The 20971-nt window shown below is 42.6% G+C and overlaps 1 protein-coding gene and 1 long non-coding RNA gene across 2 annotated transcripts in view; one reads left to right on the top strand and one right to left on the bottom strand.

The window, feature by feature from the left end:
- ADRA1B (adrenoceptor alpha 1B) overlaps positions 1–20971 on the top strand; it is a 58119-nt gene that overhangs the window by 14473 nt on the left and 22675 nt on the right. The window lies entirely within an intron of this gene.
- On the bottom strand, positions 6337–7446 carry LOC104667487. Its single transcript, XR_748683.2, has 2 exons — positions 7091–7446; positions 6337–6734 (listed from the first exon to the last, which is right to left on the bottom strand). It is a non-coding gene; the product is annotated as an uncharacterized LOC104667487 (long non-coding RNA).

The following is a 20971-nucleotide window of genomic DNA, read 5'->3' on the forward strand; positions in this document are numbered from 1 at the left end:
TAGCTAAGTAAAAAAAGCAAGTTATAGAGTAATGTCTAACCCAATTTTTAAAAGCTATTTATTAGTTTAGTTACCTCAAGGGGTAGGATGGAGTGAGGAGAAGTAGGTTGTTAGCTTTTTTATAACCTCTGTATTATTTCACATGTTGCAATAAGCAAATACTCTATTTGTGATTAAGAACATGAAATTAAGAAAATGTGATAGAATACAAATTAGGTTTCAATAGAATTACTGTGAGGACTACTAAACATTTTTAAAATTTTAGAAGAAAAACTATCAATGGCTAAAAAAAGAGATTGTTGTTCTTAGTCATTTTCAATCTAAGTTAACATGTATATGAGAGAGAGAGAGAGAGAGAGAGACATAGATAGATAGATAGATAGATAGATAGATAGATAGATAGATAGATAGATAGACATGTCTATATATATGTATATATCTCCTGCTCTGTGATTACCAGATCTGGAACACTTAGAAATTGCTTTGGCCCATGTTGGGAGCAGTGACTCATGCCTGTAATCCCAGCATTTTGAGATGCTGAAGCGGGAGGATCACTTGAGCCCAGGGGCAACATTGGGCAACATTGAAAGACCCCCATCCCTACAAATAAAAAGTAAAAATTAGCGTCATGCGGTAGCATGGGCCTGTAGTCCCAGCTACTAGGGAGGCTGAATGTGGAGGATCCCTTGAGCCCAGGAAGTCAAGGGTACAATGAGCCATAACCACACTACTGCACTCAAGCCTGGGCAACAGTGTTAAGACCCCATCTAAAAAAAAAAAAAAGCAGAAAGAAATGACTTCAGCCCTTTCCTCTGCTGGTTACAGCCCTGCTCATTCCCCCAGTTCAAATTCATGCTGTCAAGTTATTGATTTTTTATTCTTTTCAAAATGAGAACAATTTTCTCTTTCTTGGTAGCAAAAACTAATTTATACGTAACAGCAAAATATAAAAAAGAAAGGAGGCCGGGCGCGGTGGCTCAAGTCTATAATCCCAGCACTTTGGGAGGCCGAGACGGGCGGATCACGAGGTCAGGAGATCGAGACCATCCTGGCGAACACGGTGAAACCCCGTCTCTACTAAAAAAATACAAAAAACTAGCCGGGCGAGGTGGCGGGCGCCTGTAGTCCCAGCTACTCGGGAGGCTGAGGCAGGAGAATGGCGTAAACCCGGGAGGCGGAGCTTGCAGTGAGCTGAGACCCGGCCACTGCACTCCAGCCTGGGCGACAGAGCGAGACTCCATCTCAAAAAAAAAAAAAAAAAAAAAAGAAAGGAAAAATCATCCATAATCATATCACCTGCCTCAGTCCATTCAGGCTGCTGTAACAAAATACCTTAGACTGGGTAATTTACAATAAACGACAGAATTTATTGCTCCCAGTTCTGGAGGTTGGGAAGTCCAAGATCAAGGAGCAGGCACATTCAGTGTCTGGTGAGGACCTGCCCCTCATAGATGGTGACTTCTATGTGTCCTCACATGGCAGAAGGGGCAAACAGGCTCTCGAATGCCTCTTTTATAAGTACACTGATCCCATTTATCAGAGTTCTGCCCTGGTGACCTACTCGCCTTCCACATGACCCACTTACCAACACCACTGCATGGGGATTAAGTTTAACATACTAATTTTGGGAGAGACAAACATTCAGACCATAGCACCATCGATATAACCATGTTTAATATTTGCCTATGCAACTTTGCAGAAGTTTCTCTGTGTATTGTTATGCGTATTCACACAAACTGGATCACCCAGTGCTTTTTTCACTAATCAGCAAGTCATCCTGACTGACTTCTTATCATATCGATGAATCTGAATCTTTTCATTTTTTTGTTTTTCCTTTTTTTCTTTTCTTTTTTGTTTTTAAAGTCAGAGTATCACTCTGTCACCCAGGCTAGAGTGCAGTGGCACAATCATAGCTCATTGCAGTCTTGAACTCTTGAACCCAAGCGATATCCCCCTACTTCATCCTCCCAAGTAGCAGGGACCACAGGTGTGCACCACCACACCCAGCTAATTTGTAAATTCTTCTGTTGAGATGTGGTCTCCCTATGCTGCCCAGGCTGGTCTCAAACTCCTGGCTTCAAGCGATCATCCTGCCTCAGCCTCCCAAAGTGTTGGGATTACAAGCATGAGTCACCGTGCTCAGCCTTTCCCATCTTTTTAATGCTGCACTGAATTCCATAATAGAAAGTATCATAATGTATTTAACCAATCCAGTTATGTAAACAAGCCATTTACACCAATAGATAAGACACACATAAGGTATCACTTTACAAGGTACAAATGTGGAGTGAAAAGTCTGTCTCTCTCACTTCCTTAGCCCCAGTCATCCAATTCCCCTCCATGGAGGCAACTACTACTACCAGTTTCTTATATATTCTTCCAGATATGTTCTATGCATATAGAAATATATGTATATGATCTTTTTAATGGAAATAACATAAACACTATTCTATATTTTGCTTTTTTCACTGAACAATGTATCTTGAAGTTCTTTCAATTTCAATGGAAATTCCATTTCCAAATAAAGTAGCTTCATTCTTAGTAGCTCCATAGTATTTCTTTTTTTTCAGATAGATCTCCATGGAAAGACATTGTAGGTTATTTTAAATTTTTGTTACTACAAAACAATATTCTTATACATCACCAATTTCCACATGAGTAAATATATATCTGTAAAATCTTATAAGTGGACCATTCTGAGTAAATGTTTTCATGTTTGTAAATATTACCAGATCGTCTTCTGTAGAGATTATATCAATTTACATTTCAGTAACTGACATTTGAGGGTGCCCGCACATTCACTAAGAGCTGTTATCAAACTTTTGGATCTTTGCCAACTTAACAGGTGGAATTTTTGTGAATGAGGTTAAGCATTTTTTCGTATGTTTAAAATAATCCATTCCCTCTTGATGTGCAATTTGTTTTCAGTTTTTAACTGTGATAAATATTCTGATGCACACATTCTTTTCCTTAATATCTTTAGGGCACTTGCCCTTTAGGATTTTGTTGGGATAAAGTCTACTTTGAATGGTTAAATCAAAAGGCAGACTCCCGGGAAAGGCCTCAGATGTATATTGTCAAATTTCTCTCTGGAAAGGGTGTAGCAATTTGCACATCCACAAAGTATGTTTCAACGTTCATGAAGAAGCCAGTTTTTATGCTGCTAGCTTCTCACCACCTGCGGCACAAGAAGTTTCAGGCATCTACGTGACTTCCTCCTAAGGTGATAAGATGTCTTGAAAGCTTCAAATCCTTCCAGCTAATTTGGTGTCAGTTTCCCAGAGTTCAGGGCTAGCTAGCTGCCCTCTTGGGATGCAACACCCATCCATCAAAGGAGCCAGAGGAGACAACAGCCTCAGAATGTGTGTATTTTATCCAGGAGCTAAGAAAAAAAAGCAGTCAGCCAGGACGTATAAACAGATTTGATCTTTCACATGCGGTGGGCTGCCAGGCCCACCACGGTCCACATCACTCGTTCGAGGCTCCAGGACTGACATCCCAATTTAAAACCATAACAAAATAAAAGAAAACGCTGTTGCCATCCCCAGGAAAACAATCCAGTTGGAGGCACTCAAAGGATGAGTTAATAAGGAAGGATTCCTCTAGTCATCTAAGCTCACCCCCACCCCACCGTGGGGGCCTGTGTGGATCGAGGGAATGCAGTAGACAGCCTATATTTAGATCGGGCATGCAAATCAAATGCACCACATTTTAGTTGGAAAATTCAGATTGGCCCTGGAAGACGCCAGACTCACGAACTGAAAATTCAATTGAGCACCACTCAAGAAGCAAGGAGCTGGCTGCTTGAGCAGATTCTGCCAGGGAAGGAGGCCTTTTGAGAGGGAACCAATGGACCCTGGTCAGTCAGAGGCATAATTTAACCCTACCCTTGAACTGCTGATCTAGAGGGAGAAGCTGGGTTATCTTTAAACTCTACTAAATCTAGAGGTGTTGGAACCAGCAACTAGGACAAGGCAGGGGCTGGGTGAACTTTGACCCACTTGCCACAGCGTTGGGAATGCCACTAAGCCAGAGGCCTGGGCTCACCAAGTGATTCCCAGAATCTGACCAGGAAAGCACTTCCTGTCACCTGCCTCTGTCACCGTCATCCCACCCCCTCATCTTGAGGAAGAGGGGTGGCACCTTCTCTTCTCTGAGACACCCTTGCTAGCTCTTAATGACTCCTGCTTCAGTTGCTGTACTAGAAAGAATAGGAACTTGAAGGCCAGGCAGTGGCTCACTCCTATACTCCTAGCAAACACTTTGGGAGTCAGAGGCAGGCAGAACACTTGAGGTCAGGAGTTTGAGACCAGCCTGGCCAACACGGTGAAACCACGTCTCTACTAAAAATACAAAAATTAGCCAGATGTGGTGGCAGGCACCTGTAATCCCAGCCACTCAGGAGGCTGAGGCAGGAGAATTCATCACCTGAACCCAGGAGGTGGAGGTTGCAGTAAGCCGAGATTGCACCACTGCACTCCAGTCTGGGAAACAGAGCGAGACTCCATCTCAAAAAAAATAAAAAATAAAACTAAAAAAGAACAGGAACTTTGAAATCTGACATATCTGTCTGGCTCTGCTGCTCAGCTTGCTAAGCCCCAGTTAACTCATCTGTAAAACGAGACCAAAATCATCAACCTCAAAGAATTGTAGTGAGGAATAGATGAGAAATGGATGAAAGGGACTCAGTTAGGTGCCAAACACTAGTAAATATTTCATAAACGTCAACTATTAATGTACATGAAGCCTCTAATATGGCATCCACTTCAGAGGAGATATTTAAGTACCTGTTAATATTATGATCATGACAAATTCTATGAATGGGCTATGTGTTTTGAGGAAACAAAAATGAGACAGGTTCCTCCTCACTGAATAGTTGGGAAAATCCTCTGTTAAAAAAGGGCAAAAGAATAAAAAACTAAAGTTTTTTTAGAGTGCCAGGTATGATGATCACATGGTCAAAAAAAATCAGATGACTTTGCCTAACATCTATGGTCATGTTTCTCTCTTTTTCAAATTGTTTCAATATTTAGATTTGTGATATTTCGGTCATTCCAAAAAGTACAAGAAGTAATTTGGGACACCCATGAGTCCTCCATCCAAATTTAACATGTTGCTGAATTTGCTATACATCTTCTTTTAAGAAATAAAAATGTCACAAATATATCTAAAAGGCTCCCCACCCCTCATCTCATTCACCTCTCTCCTTCCCAAAGGCAATTACCACAATGTCTGTGATTGGGTGGACTTTCTTCTATACAATTTTTCGTTTTTCTTTTGAGATAGGGTCTCACTGTGTCACCCAGACTAGAGAACCATGGCGCAATCTCAGATCACTGCAATCTTCACCTCCTGGGTTCAAGCAATTCTCAGGCCTCAGCCTCCCTAGTAGCTGGGATTACAGGCATGCACCACCACACCTAGCTAAGTTTTGTATTTTTAGTAGAGACAGGGTTTCACCATGTTGGCCAGGCTGGGCTCGAACTCCTGATCTCAAGTGATCCATTGACCTCAGCCTCCCAAAGTGCTGGGATTACAGGTGTGAGCCACCGCACCTAGCCTCTTCTATACATTCTTAAATGTGTACTCTTAAGAAGCAAGAATAGTGATCGAGACTGAGGCTCTGGATTGTCAGTTGTGGGTTCAAACTCCACTCCTGCTTGTTGACTACCTGTGTGGCCTTCAGCAAATTGCTCAACTCTCTGAGCCTCTTTTCTCCCATCTCTAAAACAAAACAAATAACAGCTAATTTTGTTGGGTGTTGCAAAGATGCAATATAAGATTATTCATGTAAACCAGTAGTTCTCAACCAAGAGCAATTTTTCCCCAGGGGATGTTTAGCAATGTCAGGAGACATTTTTTATTGTCACACTGGGGGTGCTACTGGCATTAACTGGGAGAGGCCAGGTATGCTGCTAAACATCCTACAATGCAAAGGACAGCTCCCACAACAAAGAATTACCCAGCCCAAGATGTCAATCGCTGTTGAAGTGGAGAAAATCTGACATCAAGCATGCTGTCACTTTATAAGGGCTCAATAAACATTTGTTCAGTAAACACAATAACATAAATTATTATAATTTGTCCTTTGAAAGACATCATGTTAAACAATTTTACATAAATTATCTCACTGGTATCCAGTGAGTTACACCTTCTTGATGAAAAGGATGATGGACAGCAAGCACTATTTTTTCTGCATGCCTGACAATGTCTATACCATTTGTTAAATCAAAATGATAAGCCTATTAAAAATGTAAACTTTCACACTGATAGATTAATTGGAAGTTGTTACTTGGAGCCTAACTTCTCTTTGCTCTCAGTGAAAAACAAATTGTATCAGTGCTTTTAGCCACAAAATTAGTTTACTCAAACCACCAAAAAAAAAAAAAAATCCCTTCAACCTAAGTAGGCCCAGGAACTGGCGTGGCTATAAATAAGTAAATAAGGCATCAAAATTAAGAGAATATTTTTGGCCCCTGTTCACAAGGACTGGCTCTCAAGGACTCAAGAAGCCACAGAGGCAGGGTAGAAAATGGAAAAGAGGAAAACAGCCAGAGCTCTGCTTCTCTGACTCACCCCAGGCTCAGGTGGACTTGGAACACTCTGTCCTGGAGCTGCTGACTGTGCTGTCAGAGAGCATACACTGTGAGTGGCCTTAACGAGCAGGTCTTCAAGTGGGGTCCTCAGCCCAGCAGCATTGACATCACCCAGAAACTTGTTATAGATGACAAATCCTAGACCCCATCCCAGAACAACTGAATCAGAAACTGGAGGTGCACCCCAAGCAGTCTGGGTTTTCCCAAGCCCTCTGGGTACTACTGATGCGCACTTAAGTTTAAGAACCCCCGGCCTAATAAGAACAGTCTCCACGTTCCCTGTGTGTGTATTTCTTGTTTTCCCACTGTAGCTACAAAGCACTCCAACACCAGCTCAGATGTGAAGGAAGCCCTGTTCATGGCATTTGCCTGGTGTCAGATGCTTGGCACATATTCTATAACTTCCAGAAGACTATGAGGAAGTTGCTATTATCTCCTTTCCAGATGAGAAAACCACAGCTTAGGGAGTTTAAACAACTGGCCCAGGGTCATACCTGCACAAAAAGGCTGGAACCAGGATGTGAATCTCAGTGTGCCTCCTGCCAGATCCTAGCCTCTTTTTTTTTTTTTTTTTTTTTTTTTTTTGAGATGGAGTCTTGGGAGTCTCGCCATGTCACTCAGGCTGGAGTGCAATGATGTGATCTCGGTTCACTGCAACCTCTGCCTGCCGGGTTCAAGCAATTCTCCTGCCTCAGCCTCCCACGTACCTGGGACTACAGGCGCACACCACGTGCCCGGTTAATTTTTTGTATTTTAGTAGAGACAGGGTTTCACCGTGCTGGCCAAGCTGATCTCGAACTCCTGACCTCATGATCCTCCCGCCTCAGCCTCCCAAAGTGCTGGGATTACAAGTGTGAGCCACCATGCCTAGCCCAGATCCTAGTCTCTTAATGATGACATCATACTGTGACATCACACTGCCCACTGAGGATGAAAAAAAACAGAACACAAAGAGATCAGCACTGCTCAGGCCAAGTTGTGAGCCCTGTCAAGTTTGTCTTTAGTGACCCTCAGTCACTGGTCCTGGGGCTCGCCTAGCCTCAGGCAATCCTCTGAAGTTGTTAACCCCCAGGGTCATGACACTGTCCCACTGGAGGCCAAAGCTGCCCACACTTCAGTGCTCTCCTAGGCTTTTCCTCTTACTAGCTGTGTGACATGAAGCTGACTCTTCTCTTCTTCTCTTATTATCAGTGATAATAATACATTTATATCAAGGTTGTTAAAAGAATTAAATGAGATAATATATGTGAACATACCTAGCCCAGTGACTGTTGCACAGTAGAAACGAATTAATTCTTGGTTTTCTTTCATCCTCCTCTACACACCAGCAACTATCAAAACTACTCCATCCAGAATCCATTCTGTTGAAGTCTCTTGTATTGACCAATTAGCTAATATGATGAGCTAATCCTCAGGTGTTAATTCATAATAATGGTTTTCTGCATTTGTCTCCAAAATGACATCTGCATTTCAACCAGGGGCCCTTATCCTCAAAGTCTTCCAGCCATGGAGTGATTAATGATGGAAACGTTAGGGAATATGGAAGACCACTGGGAAGAGATTTCCCAGCCTTTCTCCACCCCACATGTCACTCCAATATCATATCACTAGCATAAGTGGATGGGGAATCCCAGAGAATGGGTAATGAGACTAGAACAGAAAATATGCCTTCAAGGCTGCACCTGGCTTCAAAGAGGAAAAATGAACTACAGGCATCTGAATCTCAGGATAGATATGAACAATGCAAAAATAGAAGTGAAATCAAAGACTAATGGGTCATTTGCCAGCATTTAAAACAATTGCTTAGGATTTGCGTAGTTGAATGTAATAAAGCTTCATTAAAAAGTAGTTATAACTAATAAGACCCTAATTAAATTAGCTTTCACTGGGCAAGTTGCTTGTGAGGTCCTAATTAGGTTATTTGCGGCCGTTGGCCTAGCCTGAAAACCAAAGAAGACTCTTAGGTCCTCAGCAATGCCTAGAAAATCCAGTCTCTGGCCTTATGCAGGAAATGCTAAGAGACTCTATCTAAATTTGGGGGCAGCCAGTCCAAAACTATCATAGCTCTCCAAAAATCACAGTATGCGGCCAGAGTGAAATCCCTTAATAGGTCCCACCAGTCTTAGGAATCAGACAATTTTAAATATGGAAAGGACATGTAAAGGTGGAAACGTCAAGAACTTCATTTTACAGATAAGAAAACTGAAGTCATGTGAGAAGCGATTAGTCCAAGGTCCCTCAGCAAGGGGCAGTGTCCCCATCCCCTCTAATCTTCTTCCACTGTGATCTGGAATAAACATAGAACTCAGAGCTGCTGGTTTTCATATGAGAAGGAAGAGGGAAACAGAGAGTGCTGGATTCTCAGAGGCTCCTTTCTTTGAAGGAGAGAGAGAGAGAGAGTGTGTGTGTGTGTGTGTGTGTGTGCGCGCGCGCGCGCGCAATGCACTGAGGATAGTTCAGCCCAAGGTAAATTGCTGACCTGCTTACAAACTGTCCTTGCTTTGCTGCCACAAAGATCTTCCTAGAGCACAGATCCGCTCAATCTGGTACCCTGCTGAATTACCCCAGGGTGACTTCTGAACTTCTGAGTGTGACAGAATAGACTCATCACAATTGGAATCTAACCTATCCCATCTCCCAAGATAGGGTTTTGTGCTCAAACAGATCAGAATCTCAGCCCTGTCCCTTACTAGCTGTGCAACCTCAGGCAAGTTACTTAACTTCTCTCAGCTCCCATTTCTTCTGCCTGTAAGACAGGGATGACATTTTACTTACCTCACTGGGGTGATAAGAGAATTAAAAGACAGTAAGGCAGGCAATCACACGTGGCCCCTGCTACTGCTCCTCCAGCCACACAGGAGCAGTCTCCCTTCCCAGAACACACCTGGCTCTGTCATGCCCCAAGCCTTTGCCAGTGCAATTCCCTCTGCCTGTAACACCCTTCCTTCTCTCCTCTACACAGTTAATTCCTCCAGCTCAAATGTAACATCTCCTTTGCTGTCTTCCACGATTCCCCAGGCAGCAGCTACTCTCTCTCCTGTGCTTTCTCTGTCCTCACTCCATGCCCATCAGGGCCTTGTCACACTGAGCTTTTTGATGTCCATCTCTCCCAGGAGACTGGGTCTTACCCAGCATGGGCCTGGCACAGGGAGAACTCAGTAAGTGAATGAAATCTGATCAGAACTGTAAAGAGGAACTGTGAGGAAGGAACAAGATTGATTCCAATGTCACTTCCGCTCTTCTACCAAAGCCGAAATATAGTTGAATTCTGTGTGTACTGACAAAGACTTTGCTTGATCAAACTTTAGTCCAGCTCCTGAATCTTCTTCTAGACTTATCTGTACACTTCTTTGTAAAACCCAGTTTTAGGAAGAACCATGGTGAATCAGTTCAGAAAGAACCACCCACATCGATATCTAATCAACCTCAATATCTAATCACTCTTAATATCTGATCAGGCCTCTTATCCTCCAGCATCCCCCCAATTGACATGTGATTACCCTGGCCTGCCTTCAGCAAGAACCATGTTAGTTCAGATTAGCCAGAATCACCCTTACCTCTGATGTTTTCTCTTAGTAATTTTCCATCCACTGCCCCCAACCCTGCTCCTTGGACATAAATTCCCACTTGCTTATTCCGTATTCACAGTTGAGCCCAGTCTGTCTCCCGCACTGCAAAGCCCATTGCAGTAGTTCCTATACCTATCTCAATGGTTCTAAATAAAGTCTTCTTTACTGTGCTTTAAGAAGGATCATTAAATAACGTTTTCTTTAATAGTATATATACACATACACACACATGCATACACATACACACACACATGCATATACACACACTTAAACATACACCACCCCCCCCAAGATTTTAGCAGCAATTATCTGTGGTAGTTTTTATTTTCTTTTTATGTTTCTCTGTAGTGATCATGAATTGCTCTTGTACAAAGAAACAAAACAATATAAAGACAGTTATTTAAACCGGTGAGCTAAAAGGAGATACATGAAATGCCAACTTTCCAAGCATAACTCTGCAAAAGTTGGGAGTTACCTGAATTTCAATGTGGTACAATTCTGGTTTAATTCCTTCTCAATTCTGATTTAATTTCTTCTCTGAATTTCTTCTCTGTGATGTCTGTGACAAGAGCTAACTTGGAGTTGCAAGGTACATACTAGAAGGTGGATCACTTCTCCGGTATATTTATGGTGACCTTTTGGGTTCTGTTGGTCTTTACATACAGGAGAGAATAAGTACTGTGCTATCCGATACCGTAGCCACTGGACACATGAGTACGATCATATTTAAATTAATTAAAATTAAAAATGCAGTTCCTCGGCCACAGGAGTCACCTTGCAAATATTAAACAGCTACACGTGGCTAGTGGCTGCCATATTGGACAGCACAGATTTAGAATGTTTTCATCATCACAGAAAGTTCTACTGAACAGTGCTGAGTTGTTTTTCAGCTTGCTCCAAATATGGCTGAGATGTCTCAAGAATAAACACATCCATTTGGCCCATGAACATGTTCTTCCTCGTCCTTGTTCTAAAAACTCACATCTATGGCAATGTAGAAGGGCACAGCCGCTTCGAAAAACAGTTTGGTAGATCCTCAAAAGTTAAACAAAGACTTGCCTAATGACCCGGTAGTCCCACTCCTAGTTTACACAGAAGACAATTGGAAACATGTCCTCACACAAAAACTTGCACACAGATGTTCACAGCAGCATTATTCATAATGGCCAAAAGGAGGAAATAACGCATATGTCCATCTGCTGAAGAACAGATATGCAAAATGTGGTATATCCATACAATGGAACATTATTTGGCCAAAGAAAAAAGAACAAAGTACGGATACATGCTGCAACAGGGATGAACCTTGAAAGTGATACGCTAAAGAAGTCAAACACAAAAGATCACATTTTGTCATATAATCCTGTTAAAACAAAATGTCCAAAATAGGCAAATGCACCGAGAGAGAACGTAGATGAGTGTTCGCAGAGACTGAGAAGGGGAAATGAGATGACTGCTAATGGGTACTGGGTTTCTTTTTTTTTTTTTTTTTTTTTTTTTAAGACAGAGTCTCACTCTCACCCAGGCTGGAGCGCAGTGGCGCGATCTCGGCTCACTGCAAGTTCCGTCTCCCAGGTTCACGCCATTCTTCTGCCTCAGCCTCCCGAGTAGCTGGGACTACGGGCACCCGCCACCGCGCCCGGCTAATTTTTTGTATTTTTAGTAGAGACGGGGTTTCACCATGTTAGCCAGGATGGTCTCGATCTCCTGACTTCGTGATCAGCCCGCCTCAGCCTCCCAAAGTACTGGGATTACAGGCTTGAGCCACTGTGCCTGGCCAGGTACTGGGTTTCTTTAGGGGGTGATGAAAATGTTCTGTAATTAGATAGTGGGGTTGGTGTACAACTTTGTGAGTTACTAAAAACCGCTAAATTGTACACTTAAAAAAGATACATGTATGGTATGGGAATTATATAGCTCAATATGACTTTTTGTAAAAAAAAAAAAAAAAAAAAAACTGTTCTAATTGGGAAACAACCTACATGTCTATCCATAAGCAGGTAAGGAAATAAACTCTCACACATTCATACAGTGGACTGTGATACAGCATTTAGAAGGAATGAATTTGATCTGGATACTAATTTTAAAAGATCTTTAAGATAAATTGTCGACTGGCCACACTTGTAATCCCACCACTCTGGGAGGCTAAGGCAGGAAGATCACTTGAGCCCAGGAGTTCCAGACCAGCCTGGGCAACACAGTGAGATCCCCGCCTCTACAAACACGTAAAAAAGACAAATTGTTAGGGAGAGAAACAAGTTACAGAGCATTGCATATAGTATGAAATGTTACATTTTTTAAATCCCAAATATTCTATTTTCTATAAGTATATATATGGAAATACATAGAAAAAAACTGGAAGGTAATACACCAAAAAGATGAAAACAGTTCCCCATAAAGGAGGGACATAAAATTAGGGATGGTAGTCAAAAAAATTGTTCTTAATTTTTAAAAGTATTCATTTATTACATATGTAATTAATAATTTGTAATGCTTTCTTTATTAAAATCAAAACATAAATTAGATCGTCTTTGGGACGTCAAGGTGGGCGAATCACCTAAGGTCAGGAGTTCAAGACCAGCCTGGCCAACATGATGAAACCCCATCTCTACTAAAAATGCAAAAATTAGCCAGGCTTGGTGGCATGCACTTGTAATCTGAGCTACTCAGGAGGCTGAGGCAGGAGAATCACTTGAACTCTAGAGGCGGAGTTTGCAGTGAGGTGAGATCGCGCCACTGCACTCTAGCCTGGGTGACAAAGCAAGACTCTGTCTCAAAAAATAAATAAATAAATAAATAAATAAATAAATAAATAAATAAATAAATTAGATCATCTCAGTGGAGGATAAAGAGAAACATAATGCAGAACAAGTTTCAATGATATAAACTACCTAACTATAATGAGGTACTTTTTCTGTTTGTAAATTGAGCTCTTATATTCTCCCAAAGAAACAAACTTCCCTCTTAAACTTTGCTTAGCTCTGAACTCTCTAGGGCTGTAAATAAACCCAAGAGGCCAGTTCCTCTAGTTTAAGACCCCGATGAAAGAACCCCAGACATGAATGTCCCTAACTCCCCAACTCCAACCTGATTAAAGATCGTTAGTCTAATGACTTCTACCCTGTGTCACCCGTCAGCATCTCTCCCTAACCAGATCTATCTAGGTAACGCCTCGAAATTCTTTTATGCTTGCTGTAGGCTGAGCCTCCACTGAGATGATTGAGGATACTGTGTGTGACCTACTTAGGGGATTTTTTTTTCAGGGGTTGGGGAGAGAAAGAGATTTGCTTTTCATTTGATTTTTTCCCAATCTTTTCTTCCTCAGATCATAGGAAGAAAAGATAAAATTTTAAAGGAACACAATGGAACATTTTCTCATTTTGTAACTAAAATTTTGTGATGATTTCCTTCCAATCAGTATATTGTTACCTGGGTGACTGACTGACTACCACAATTGGCACTCTCTCTCTCTCTCTCTCTCTCTCTCTCACACACACACACACACACACACACACACATACACATTCTCACTCCCCAGTTTTATTCTTCTTGGTTCTCTCCTCCTTTAAAACCAATATCTCTTTACCATTCAATAAGGTACCTTACCCAAGATTTCCGCATTTATTTGCATCATATCTTACAGAGGCCACTTTCACCTTTACGAACTCAGATTCTTAAAGTGGCAGGCCCTGTTTCCTTCTGAACATTTCAGGCAGACTTTTTTTGTTTTTTAACAAAACTCTTCTAAAGATACCAATTTACTCAGGATGCCCCAGGAACAAATGGCCCCATTTGTCACAGCGGAGAGCTTTCTCGCTGGCCACTGGCTCCTGGCCGGAGTGTCGTGCTCCTGTGCTTTCGTTTATTACCTGTCTGACCGTGGTGCAGTGTCCTGCAGGCTACTCATTATTCTAGATACAAATTCCATCCGCAGTGCCTTTTAAAGAATGATCTGAAGTAGCACAAGGTCTCTGTTAATCAGTTAATTATTGTACATCACACAGAGAAAGGCTAACACTTAGCCAAAGAAACATCAGAATGATGCTGTGAAACCTGGTCTCTCGACAGGCTGTGTTACCATCTTGTCAAAGGGCCCCTAATAAAAGATGATTGCTTGCTCATGATGAATGAATGAGAGAGAATTCTGGTGGGCGTAAAAAATTAAAAATGCCTTACAGTTAGCACCCAGGGAACACAGCCACCATTTGTACCATGTGCCAGGCACTGTGCTAAGTGCTTCATATATGTTACCTCCTTCAATCTTTACAACAACCCTGGGGGAGGTGGGGCGGGGGGAGAAGCTTGTTTTAGCCTAAATTTACAGATATGGAAATTGAAATTCAGAGAGTGAGAGGCCTGTAAAGATCACACAGCCAGATATCTATTAAGTACCTTCTCCGTCTCGGGTACTCTTCAAGGCACTGCAGATACAAGAGTGAAAAAAACAGGCAAAGCCTCTGCCTCCATGAAGGTTACAGTCCTGAGGGGTGGGCATGGACAAATCATACATTTAAATAAACATGTGATATCAGGTAACTGCAGATACTATAGAGGAAATAAGATGAAGTGGTGTGCTACAGAGGAGCAGGCGGTGATGATCAAAAAAAAAGCATGAGCTCAACCTGAGGAAGCTGATTGAAAAAGAAAATAATTGATTATAAGAAAAAAGAGGGCCGGGTGCGGTGGCTCACGCCTGTAATCCCTGCACTTGGGGAGGCCAAGACAATCACTCGAGGTCAGGAGTTCAAGAGCAGTCTGGCCAACGCCTCTACTAAAAATACAAAAATTAGCCAGGCGTGGTGGCGCATGCCTGTATCCCCAGCTACTCAGAAGGCTGAGGTGGGAGAATTGCTTCAACCCGGGAGGTGGAGGTTGCAGTGAGCCCAGATTGCGCCATTACACTCTAGCCTGGGCAACAGAGCAAGACTCTGTCTAAAAATAAATAAATAAATAAAACTAAGGGAAGAAAAAAGAGAGAAAGCTGCTCTTTGAGATCATGGGCTGAAACTTGAGTGACTAGAAGGAGACAGCCCTGCAGGAATCTGATGGGAAAGCATTCCAGGCAGCAAGGACAGTAAATGCAAAGTCCCTGAGATAGGAATGCTTTTGACATGGGTGACATGGAAAATGGCAGCCAGAGTGCTGGACTGCACAGAGGGAGGAGGAGAGAGGTGGCAGATGATGTCAGACAGGAAGGAAGCATGGATATCCTGTGAGGCCTTGTAGGTCATGATAGAAAGTTCAGCATTTTCTCTAAATGCTATTGAAAATCACAGGAGGGTTTTGGAAAGGGAAATAATGTAATCCAATTTCTGTTTTTAAAGACTTCATCGGGTAAGTGGAGAATGGATTGTAGAGGCTTAAGGGTAGAGACAGGGAGGCCAGTTGTGAGGCTGCGGCCCTGGTCCAGAAGAGATGATGGTAACTTTGGATTGCATTCTGTTCTTACCTATGAAAATCTAGACCATCCAGGAAAAAGCCTGATCCAGAATTTACAGGGAATTCCCTGGTAAATTGACATGAGGCTTCTCCAGAATTTATCTCACCTCATGCTGAATGCATACAAACTGTGTGACACTTATTTCTCTTTAAATAAACTTTTTATTGAAGTATGACATGCAAACAGAAAAGAGCACCAATCAGAAGGGATGGCCGTGTCAATACTCACAAAATGAACACATCCCGGTAAGCAGCACCCAAAATAAGAAAGAAAAGATTATCAGTAACTGCAAAGCCTTCCCATTTCTCCTTCCAGCCTATCTCTGGCATTCCAAGTATGTGTGTGACACATGTTTTGCAGAATGACATTCTGTAAATCCATATTCTCAGTCTTGCTTATCTCATGACCTCTTTTTCTAAACCTAAAGTTGCATGCCCTCTGCAATCAGAGATTTCTGATACCACCAGCCAAGATGATTTGAATTTTGTATTCTGTGATGTATGTTATGAAAACAATTAAAATTATAGTATAATATTGAATATGCTCAGATTCTATTGTGCCCTCTCTTAAGAATCAGAGCTCACACATAAACATGGCATAGATTCTGGAAAGCCTGCAGGTTACCTTGTCTAGGATCATCTGAAAATCCAGTGGCACAGAGTGTAGCATTAAGACACGTGAGTTTGTATCATCGAACAAAGACATGATTTCAGGGCTTTGTTCAGAAGGCAAGACACTGGTGGAGAACTAATATTTACTGAGCACTTATGATGTCCCTAGCACTGAGCTAGGTGTTTCAGTATGTTATCTTATTTAATCTTCACAGCCCTTTGAGGATGGCATAATTCTCTCCATTGTACAAATGAGAAAACCATGGTTGGCTGGGTGTGGTGGCTCATGCCTGTAATCCCAACACTTTGGGAGGCCAAGGTGGGCAGATCACCTGAGGTCAGGAGTTCAAGACCAGCCTGGTCAACATGCGAAACCCTATCTCTACTAAATAATAGAAAACTTAGCCAGGCGTGGTGTGGATGCCTGTAATCCCAGCTACTCCAGAGGCTGAGGCAGGGAGAATTGCTTGAACCCAGGAGGCAGAGGTTGCAATGAGCCGAGATCGCACCACCGCACTCCAACCTGGGCAACAGAGTGAGACTCCATCTAAAAAAAAAAAAAAGAAAGAAAGAAAAAGAAAAGAAAAGAAAACCATGGTTCAGAAAGGTAAAATAATTGACCCAAGCTCTCAGGGGTCATAAGTGGCAGAGCTGAGATTGCAACTAGCTCTGTCTGCCACCAAATCCCATGCTTATTTCACTCAACCAGTGCAGCCTCTATAGCACTTTTTTTCATTTGATCTGCAGGAAATAGATTGAAGTGTTGGCCTCAATACTGGGTTGTTGCAGTAAGCCTAATTTCTTTTAATGGTTTCCCTTTTACATTCTTTTTGTCAATACACTGGCTTTCAAATTAACGCTAAAGCTATTCATAAATGAAATGGGGGACCTGGCTATGACTTTGCTTCTTTCCAGAAAGCAAAGACTCTTCAAGCTTAATGACATTGAATCCTTGCTGTAAATCCAGGAAAGAAATGAATGAGCACAATTTAAATCTCTCCAGCCTAGAGTCTGGCCACGTGAGGGACACGGGAGCTACGTTGCAACACCATATTATCCGTTATTGAGAAAGGAGCCAGCAATTAGCACAGCAATTTAGAATTAACCATGCTAACATCTCTGGGAGAGGGATTCACATTCTCTGGCTTTCTGCAAGCTCTTCCAAGCTCAAGCTGTCCCTGGATTCTTTGGCTTTGCATCATGAAGGGAATTGATCAATTACATTGCTGCTGTCTAATTAGTAAGCACGGCCACACTGGCCCATCGGTTTCACAGAGATTAAACTTGCAATCCTGACCACAGACCAGTTTTCATGGCTGAAAGTCTCTGTACCTTCATTCTCAATCCATACCACTTCCCTGGAGTTAATCATAACAGGGCTTTGACCCAGGGCTGGAGGCATGTTCTCTAAGTCTGGACAACAGGGCTTCCAGAGTTCTCCTGCATTACAACACAGATTATTTTGTGAAAGCTCCACAGGTTAAGAAGTTGGGCCTTTTCACACATGCCATGCACCACCCTTCACAAAGCACTTTATGCTCACCCTTTCATTTGAGTTTCCTGGTGTCTCAACAAGGAAAGAAAATATAACTCTCATTTCAACATGAAGAAAGGAACCTTCACAGATATGATGACTCAAAGCCACAAAGCATTTTTCAACAGAGATCAGTCATCATGTTTTCAAAAAGTAACTTTTATTGGGTTAGTTATGTTTACTACAAGAAGTTATACACGTGTTTTCATTGTAGAAAATTTAAAAGAATTAGAAAAAAGATAATAAAAACCCACCCCTTAAACATAACCACTGAAATGTTGAAAACATATTTATTCAGCCATTTTTCTATGGCATGATATCAAAGGTACTGTTTTGTAATCTGTTGTCTTTTGACATATATGAACACGTTTTTAATCATATTCACTTAGTTAACTTTTCCTGGTTGAATGGTATGTGTCATTAAGCCAGTCACTTATGTTGAATATTTGGGGTTGTTTCCAATTTTTACTTATGATAAATAATGTGCCAATAAAATCCTTGTATCTAAATAATAATAGCAGTTATTGCGTATTTATTTTGTCCCAGATACTATACTAAGTGTTTTGCGTGTATTATCTCATTTAACCCTTCTAAGAATCCTATGGATAAATATCATCTCCATTTTATAGATGAGGGAACTGAGTCCTAGAGAGAGGTTAAGTAACTTGCCCACAGTGATGTAGATAATAAGTAGTGATGTTAAAATTTAATTCAAGTCAGCCTGACTGCAGAGCTAGCACACTTACCCACTAAGACAAATTCTTAAAATTGTAATTTCAGGGAAACTAAATACATAAAACTATAAGGCTTTTGAATCACCTTGCTCAATTACCCTCCAGAAAGCATATTCCAATGTATACGCCCACCCTCAATGAATGAATGCCCATTCACTCACATCATCACCAACATGGGGTACTACTCAATTTGTATTGTTCATTAGGGAAAAATGAAGCCCAATCTTCTGATAGCTCATTCACGCTTTTAGAGCATGCATGCAACATAGTTCCTGATCAAAACAATGATTTTCTCTAAATCAATGGCTCATATCCTTTTTTTGGTACATGGGTGCTTTTGGGAATCTGAGGGAAGCTATGAAACAGCTACGCAGAAAATGTACATATGCACATCAAATAACCTTTTATTTTTCAGTGGCTCACAAACACCATTAAGAACTTCTGGGCTTAGCCGGATGCGGTGGCTCACGCCTGTAATCCCAGCACTTTGGGAGGCTGAGGCGGGTGGATCATGAGGTCAGGAGATCGAGACCATCCTGGCTAACACGGTGAAACCCCCGTCTCTACTAAAAATACAAAAAATTAGCTGGGGGTGGTGGTGGGTGCCTGTAGTCCCAGCTACTTGGGAGACTGACAAGGGAGAATGGCGTGAACCCGGAAGGCGGAGCTTGCAGTGAACTGAGATCGCACCACTTCACTCTAGCCTGAGTGAACTGAGATCGCACCACTTCACTCCAGCCTGGGCAACACAGTGAGACCCCGTCTCAAAAAAAAAAGAACTTCTGGGCTTGCCAGAGGATTGATGCATCAACAACATGAGAACTAAAACTAAAAGCAGGACTAATACACTCATTCTTCAAATGCTGGTTTTGCCAGATTGTTCTTTTTAATAACCCTGAAGCATAAGGAACCAGATCAGGAGACACTGGAATGAAACACCCAGGCACTATAACAGTGTATTTGCCATGTAGTGGGAGGTACCTAGGTCAAGACTCTCTCCTGAGGTCATGCTGTCCTCTACTAAGATCAGCAAGATCTCAGAGCAGATGGACCGGCCGGCACCAGCCTGCCTCCATTTGTGCACTTCAGCAACCTCAGAAGAGTAAGTGTTGGATTCTCTTGCCAAATGCACTTCTTCACACACTGGCGTTTTTCATTATCTCCCCTTGCATCCTGCTCCTTTATGGCTTGCAAAGCCTTGTCCCAGATCAGTCAAACCTCCACCAACCCTATCCACTCCCGTCCTGTCACAAGCAGTGGATCAGGGCAAGCAGGGAAGAGAGAGTGAGGTCCAGGGCCTCGCCCGTCCATCTGCTCTGAATGCTGTTGTGCCAGGCAGGTCTTTCTGTGAGCCCTCCTTGACCAGAGCATGTGTTCCCTAGGAGGAATGGGGCAGTTTTTAGTAATGATCCATCAGGGCAGTTTTTTGTAATAATCCATTGAGGTTCAGTGACATTTCAGGATTAGGGGTGAAACACCTGGTTCCAGCTTGCAAGGAAGGAGGTGGACAGAGGAATTAGCAAGCTTAAGTGATCTGCCCTTTTGGGCGACCCTAGGGGAGACTTTTTTCTTTTTATGGCTGAGCACAGGGGACTTTATTGATGGTACATGACAAGGTGGGGCTCCCTAGACCCCTCCCTATTCAGGGGGTCTGCATGGAAACTGTGAGGAGGGAAGAGTCTCAGTGTGGTGGGGGACTGAGTGTGTCAGGGACTCCCCAGCAGTCAGGGCTCCTCTCCTCCTCTCATGCTTTCGCTGGGGCTGGTAGTCCAGAGTTGTTACTCCTTGGAGGCCATGTGGGCCATGAGGTCCACCACCCTGTTGCTATAGTCAAATTCATTGTCATACCAGGAAATGAGCTTGACAAAGTGGTCAATGAGGGCAATGCCAGCCCCAGCATCAAAGGTGGAGGAGTGGGTGTCTCTGTTGAAGTCGGAGGAGACAACCTGGTGCTCAGTGACGACCCAGGTGCCCTTGATGCTCACTTCACCACCTTCTTGATGTCATCCTATTTGGCAAGTTTTTCTAGACGGCAGGTGAGGCCCATGACTGATACATTGGTGATGGGGACACAGAAGGGCATGTCAGTGAGCTTCTTGTTCAGCTTAGAGATGACCCCTGCCCACAGCCTTGGCAGTGTCAGTAGAGGCAGGGATGATGTTCTGGAGAGCCCCGCAGCTGTCACACCACAGTTTCCCGAGAGGCCATCCACAATCTTCTGGGTGGCAGTGATGGCGTGGACTGTGGTCATGAATCTTCCCACAATACCAAAGTTGTCATGGATGACCTTGGCCAGCGGCACTAAGCAGTTGGTGGTACAGGAGGTATAGTTGACAATATTGAGTTTGTTGTCATACTTCTTGTGGTTCATGCCCATCACAAACATGGGGGCGTCAGCAGAGGGGGCAGAGATGATGACCCTTTTAGGTCCTCCCTGCAAGTCAGCCCCAGCCTTCTCCATGGTAAAAGATGCTTGTGGACTTCACAACA

This window comes from Rhinopithecus roxellana, chromosome 3 (genome assembly GCF_007565055.1).
Source record: "Rhinopithecus roxellana isolate Shanxi Qingling chromosome 3, ASM756505v1, whole genome shotgun sequence".
Lineage (NCBI taxonomy): Eukaryota > Metazoa > Chordata > Mammalia > Primates > Cercopithecidae > Rhinopithecus > Rhinopithecus roxellana.